Source organism: Sturnus vulgaris, chromosome 1 (assembly GCF_052056855.1).
Source record: "Sturnus vulgaris isolate bStuVul1 chromosome 1, bStuVul1.hap1, whole genome shotgun sequence".
Taxonomy (NCBI): Eukaryota; Metazoa; Chordata; class Aves; order Passeriformes; family Sturnidae; genus Sturnus; species Sturnus vulgaris.
Window position 1 is genome coordinate 126,007,863 of NC_142243.1, and position 6,178 is coordinate 126,014,040.

Sequence of the window (6,178 nt, forward strand, 5' to 3'; positions counted from 1 at the left end):
TTCTGGGACCTTGCCCCATTTCAGCCATTCTCACAATTCTGTGCCCACAGGGTGGTCCAACTTTCCTCCTTCTCTGTCTGCTGGGGGCCTTGGGGCTGTGAATATATTTCCTTTTTTTTTTTTTTTTTTTGCTGTGGAGGTTCCGAAGGAAATCAGAAAGCGTTTGCAAGCGCACCTCTCGCATATTTCTATCACTTCTCTGATAATCTTTGCTGGTGGTTGCGCTGCGTGTTGTGTATGGCGGCGGCAGTTTCACCTGCCCACTTTTATGTGTCATTAGTTGTCACCGTGCTGCCGTGACTGTGCAGACAAGTCTTCACCCAGAGCAGCTCCGGCATCGTGTCTGGGCCTTGTAAATCCCGGCAGCCGCGCTCCGCACGCTGCACAGGCTTCGTGACAAAATAGAAAAATGACAATTAATGATGGCTGGGTTCGGGAGACGCGGGAGGAACACGCTCTGGTCGCGTGGTTGGTAGGAAGGGGCATTTAGGGGCTTTCAAGCACGAGACAGCACTTTACATTTCAGGCTACAGTTTTAAAGCCTGATAGAGAAACCCCTTCGTCCTGCCGAGCTCAAAGCCTGCATTAGTATCTGCCATTTGCAGAGCCTCCCTGCTTCGTCAGGGGCTAATTTTCTTCTGGTGGGAACATCACTGGGTGATTGAGGCATTATCACTTTGAAAAGAACCTTAATCGTGTGATCGGTCTATAAACCAGATTTTGCTCGGTGCAAGCTGGGGTGCCGGGCCTGGCCCCCTTGGCTTCAGGGGAACCACTCACTTCAAGTAAGGTTTTACGTGGTCTGGACGTTGGATTTAAGAATAAATGCTCTATTTTCTGCCAAATATACAATAAGAGTTAGTCTTAGTAAATTATTCTGAGCTTTGGAAATGCTAAAAATACACGTTCATTTAGTGTGCAGGAGTTTTGTTTACAATGGGCATTAAACAGAGGGAATGTCAGTGCAAGAAGAGGTGGACTTAATGGGTTAAAAACTGTGTAAATGTTACTCTAGTTAAATTACAGCTTGTTGTTCAGATGAATACTCTCCACTTCTCATATAGCTTTAAATTATGGACAAATGCTTGCAATTGTGAACTACCTACATTGTGGCTGCCTGTTCCCAGGCTTCATCAACCCTGGCTGTCCAATGGGATTACTGTAAGCTTTCACGGCAGTCTGCCAGCCACTGATCAGAAATTCATATCCCTGGATGTTAGATTGCTCTCTTTATTCCATCCTTGTGATGGCTGTGATTGCTGTCATGGTGTTAGGTTAGAAATTAGCATTTTGTGGCCCAAATTTTGCCATCCAGAACATAATCAGAAAAAAGAGGGGGGGTGTGGGGTGTGGAAATCAAAGAATAGTAATTTCATCTGTCAAAGAAGGGAAATGCAGTGTTACCATGATACAGATGTCTACGAAACTTAGGTCAGGAAATGTTGTGGTATTTATGGTCCTATTTGGCGAATTCTTAGGCAGGTGGTGTTTTTCTGTTACTGCAGACCTCTGTTCATAGATTAATGCTTTACCTCTGATAAAACAAAACAAAACAAGCAAAAAAGTAAATAAATAAAAATCCATCAGTGAAACTATAGGTGGGCTTCAGAAACTCTTAAATTAAAAAAAAAAGGGTCTCTAGCAGATACTTTCAAGGACATGCTGAATTAATCACAAGAGGCTGGTTAGCAGGAGGTCAGAGAAAGACTTCTTAGCATCATTTTGGGTCATATGTCTAGAGGCGATGGCAGTATGTATGTGCTGTATTGTAATATCCCCTTCCTAGTTTTCTCTTCTCAGTCAGAAAAGGCTGAACACATATTGAATAGGGCTCTTGAAAGGAAAGAGACACTGGTAAAAATCAGTAGTTGGGAACAGGTTTTTTCCTGTTCTTTAAAACTGAGTCATGTCTGACTGGCTAATTTAAATGTGCCATTGTTTTTTATCAGATTTGTACTATATTCAGCATATTGTATCCCTTGCATTTTGTTTCCTAAATGTGTTCTATCTGGTGATACAAAGGTGATGATTAAACAGCCCAGTAGTAGTCGCTGATAGATTTAATGAACATTTATTATTGCTCTAAATAAAGATTTCTCTATTAATCTGTTTCAAAACAATTCATCAGGGCTTATTACAGAAAATTATGGAAAACAACTGTTTAAAATTTAGTGTAGAGATATGGTTAGGTCCTTAAAGGTGGCTTGTTATCCTTTTTAGGCAACTCACAGACATGCTAATTTTTTCTGTCATTAGCACTGAACAAGCAGGAAGGATTCTGACATGCGAGGTGCACAGATTCTGTTAGGAGCCTTGATTTTTATCCACCCAAGCTTATCCGTCATCTTTAATCATGCAAAAAGCAGGATTACTTAATCATTTCATTTTATTGAAAAGAAAAAGAAAGATTTACATTAAAATGATGACATGCAAGAAAAAAATAAATTGAAAATGATGATGAAGAAAATGTAACATTGAGACTAAAGCTCCATTGGTTCTGTGATGCTCATTTAAAGCAATGATCTAGTAAAGCCAAAGTATAAAAGTAATTATAATGTTAGCAGTGGAAGTATAAGCATCTCTGCATTTTTGTGTGCATTCTGACATGAGGTGTATAGTTGATTAGAGCAGATAACTAAGGAAAATACCTTTTTTCACCTAAGCTCTATTTATTCCTTACATTAAGTTGCATCTTTGTCTGAACTAAGTGTATTTTAGCACACAAATGTTAAAAGGCAAAGCATACAAGCATTTTCACAAGCTCTTCAGTATGCACGTGCCTGACTGTTAATCCTTCTATATAGGATAGACAAAAAATTATACTGATTTTTAGGCTATCTATAAAAATAATTGATTTAGTGCAAGTGTGAATTTTATTTTGGAGATAAAATTAACAAATTATTCATAGATGTCTTCTGTAGCTTTGGATCTTAGACTTTGCATTTTATTCCGTACCTGTTCTAGGTTTCATGCACTTAATTTAATGTATTCCTTTTTTTGTTCTCTCTACACATTTTGAATATTCTTTTAAGTTAATTAATTTTTTTCTGATATAAAATTTATGTCTAGTCATATCAGAATTTAGGTAAAAAGAGGTGGAGAAAAAATACACCTGCAAACTTTTGACGCCACAAAAACATTCGTTTAGGAAACATATAACAGTTTTCAAAAGAAAGTTTGTTAAAGGAGAAAACGAGGACATATTTTTGTATGTGAATATATACAAGTGATGCATTTCATCGAAGAAAATTTATTAAAAGCACCACACTTTTAGGTTTTGGTCTGATATTTACATAAAATGGTGCATTAAACAAGTAATTACATTACAAATCAATGTTTAGCAATTAGGTCATTAATAATTCATTCTACTGTATTAAGCTGAGTGAATTTAAGGTTGAATACTCTGGTATCAAATTGTTTTAGGTACATAAACATTTAATGACATCTGAAAAATATCCAAATTTTTCCTTTTATGCTTAGCATTTCTAGGTCTTGAATATTCATTTTATTTAAAGAAGTGAAAAAGAGAAAACAGAGTTTAGGGTTTTTTTTCACCAGTGCGAGAATCATGTATTGTCATTTGAGTTGAAAGTGTAGAAATAAGAAAAAGAAGAGGAAAGATAAAAATAGGTATGTAGAGATCTATTTGTCTTCAGTTATCCCCTTTCTGACATTAGCTCTGGACTCTGCTTGGCTGTGAGAGCCGACTGTTTTGAGAGGCAGCCTTCTAGAAGGAGTGAAATGGTTAAAAATGTCATGGGGTAAAACCATAAGACAGAGGAAAAGATTAGGAATCCCTAACTGCAAGAGCAAGTTTTGTTTTATGTTGTTTCTGAGTTCTGAAAGGATGTAATTATTGTTACAGGAAAAAAAAATTGGCTATAAGGAGTTTAACCTTCATATAGATTCCTTCTGTTTGTATAAATACTTTCTCTGCTACCATGGACATTTAAAATATTTGAGATTTAAAATACCTGCATATAGGTGAAAAAAAAACAACCAACCAAACTACAAAAACAAGCAGAGCCTCCCTGCCTCAAAACAAACAAACAAACGAGCAAACTAACTAACTAATTAACTAAGCAAAACTAAAACAAAATCACTTTATTTTTAAAAAATATGTTCTGTTCTTGCTCTTCCTGAGTGCATCTATCTATCTTAAAATTTCACAAATCCTAGAAATCGAACTGGACTCTTAGTGAGATATTTTAATGTAGGACAAATGTCAACATTCTGCATAGTAACTGAACATTTTTGGGCACAAGAACAATGGATTTGTACATTTTCTTCTAATAATAGAAGGGAATATAAGGGATTTTATACAATTTATGGCTACTACTCTGTAGTGAAGAATTAAAGTCAACTTATTTTATACATGCAGACTGAGTAATACACTGAGGATAAAAAAGAGCCTTTCAACAATAAATTTTCTTCCAAACTAAGTAATCTTTCTATATTGCTGTAAATTAACCTAGACAGTACTTATATTATATAGTTTATATAACCGATGTTGTTATCTTTCTGATTGATTCATATGATTTTCTTTAGCATGATCAAATATATTTTTCTCACTTTTTCTTTTAAAGAAGTGGAAATAATTTTCTTGCCCTCTCTCATTTTTTCCCAAGCTGATAAAGGTTATTCTTATGGCATGATTCTTGTTTAGATGTGGAATTAGTGGTTTTTTTTATCATTGTCCTGAAAACAGACTTATTTACTGAAAAGAATTAGGTCTGATCTTATACTGACTTATTTTCATGCTTCTAAACCTGTGTCCTTAAAAGACCTGCAGATGTATGTTTACAATTTGAGTATTTGCTTATCCACTTGCAAAATGTTAACAAGTATTTTGCTATTTTGGATTCTATCAGAAAACTTATATTTAACGAATAAATTGGATTTTGCAATATTCACCATGCTATAATCTGAAGAATCTTCTTTTTGTTCCTTTTGTGGATGGATTTTGTATTTGAAATTGATTTTTTTTAGTATTTTTTTGAAGCTTAATTTTATCGATATTGAAAGTCTTTTAAGTTTTCATTGATTCCAGATAAATTATAGTCAAGTACTGAAGGAAGATGCTTATTATTTGTTATAAGAAAGAACATGAAAGTCTCACTCGTTAGAAATAATGAAAGCATAGTAGTCAAAACGAGCAATGATGAGTGATAAAACACTGGACCAGATTTTAGTCGCTATGACCTTCAAGCAATAGGTGGCAGTGTTACCTAAATACTCTTTGCTTTGTATTGGAAAAGAATGGGAGTACTTAGGAAGGAACAGGACATTTATTTCACTTATACGTAATTGCAGATTTATACAAACAAATTTCACATCATTAAGGTTGTTTTCGAAAATTTCTCCTAAAAAATTAAATTCAATATCCACTATCACCTAAAAGACCCACATTTTTATGTTTTCTGATTTATTAGTTATAACATGATGTTGAAATCTAAAATATTCAACTTGTCTCTGAAAAACAAGAATATTGTCCTACTATATGCTGTATTTGAAAATGTGATCCATCTTAACTTCATTACATATTTATAGTAATAAACACCAAGCACACTTTTAGAAAATATATTACAGAATATTCTTTTCTGGTTTATTACAAATTTATAAATTTAGGACCTAGTTAATAAAGCTTATAACACATAGTCCTTCTTTAGAGATTACAGGATAAACTTTATGAATTCTTTTCATATGTATAGCACAGTATCACAGAATAGACCTGCAACAATATACAATACTGTTTCCCTATTTGTGTACAAGTAGGCAATCCTTTCCACACCTGAAAAGCATGCAATAACAAAACAAAACAAACAACCGAAAAAAAAAAACAACCCAACAAAAAAAAACCAACAAAAAAAGCAAAGATGGCATTGCTTATCAAAATTGATGCCTTAATATAAATTTCTAAACCGGGTATGCCAATATACATATATTCACTCAAATATAAAATGTTTCACAAAATGCAGCATTGTACATTCAAAACCAGTTCGTTTAAGCCATTTTGGTCTTCTGAGTGTTACTTATGTATATCTCATCATATAATAATTAAAATACATACTGACCAATGCAGCAGCCATATTCCATACCATGTGTTCTACCTCTAGGATACAGCTTTCATACAGTAGCAGTTCCAAGGAATGTGTTCATCAGTGTGTGATAGAAACAC

The 6,178-nt window shown here is 34.4% G+C and overlaps 1 long non-coding RNA gene across 1 annotated transcript in view; it reads right to left on the minus strand.

The window, feature by feature from the left end:
• LOC148225501 (uncharacterized) overlaps positions 1-6,178 on the minus strand; it is a 35,057-nt gene extending 28,879 nt beyond the window's left edge. The window contains exon 1 of the long non-coding RNA XR_015807756.1: positions 6,075-6,178. This is a non-coding gene — a long non-coding RNA (uncharacterized LOC148225501). The remainder of the gene's footprint in view (positions 1-6,074) is intronic.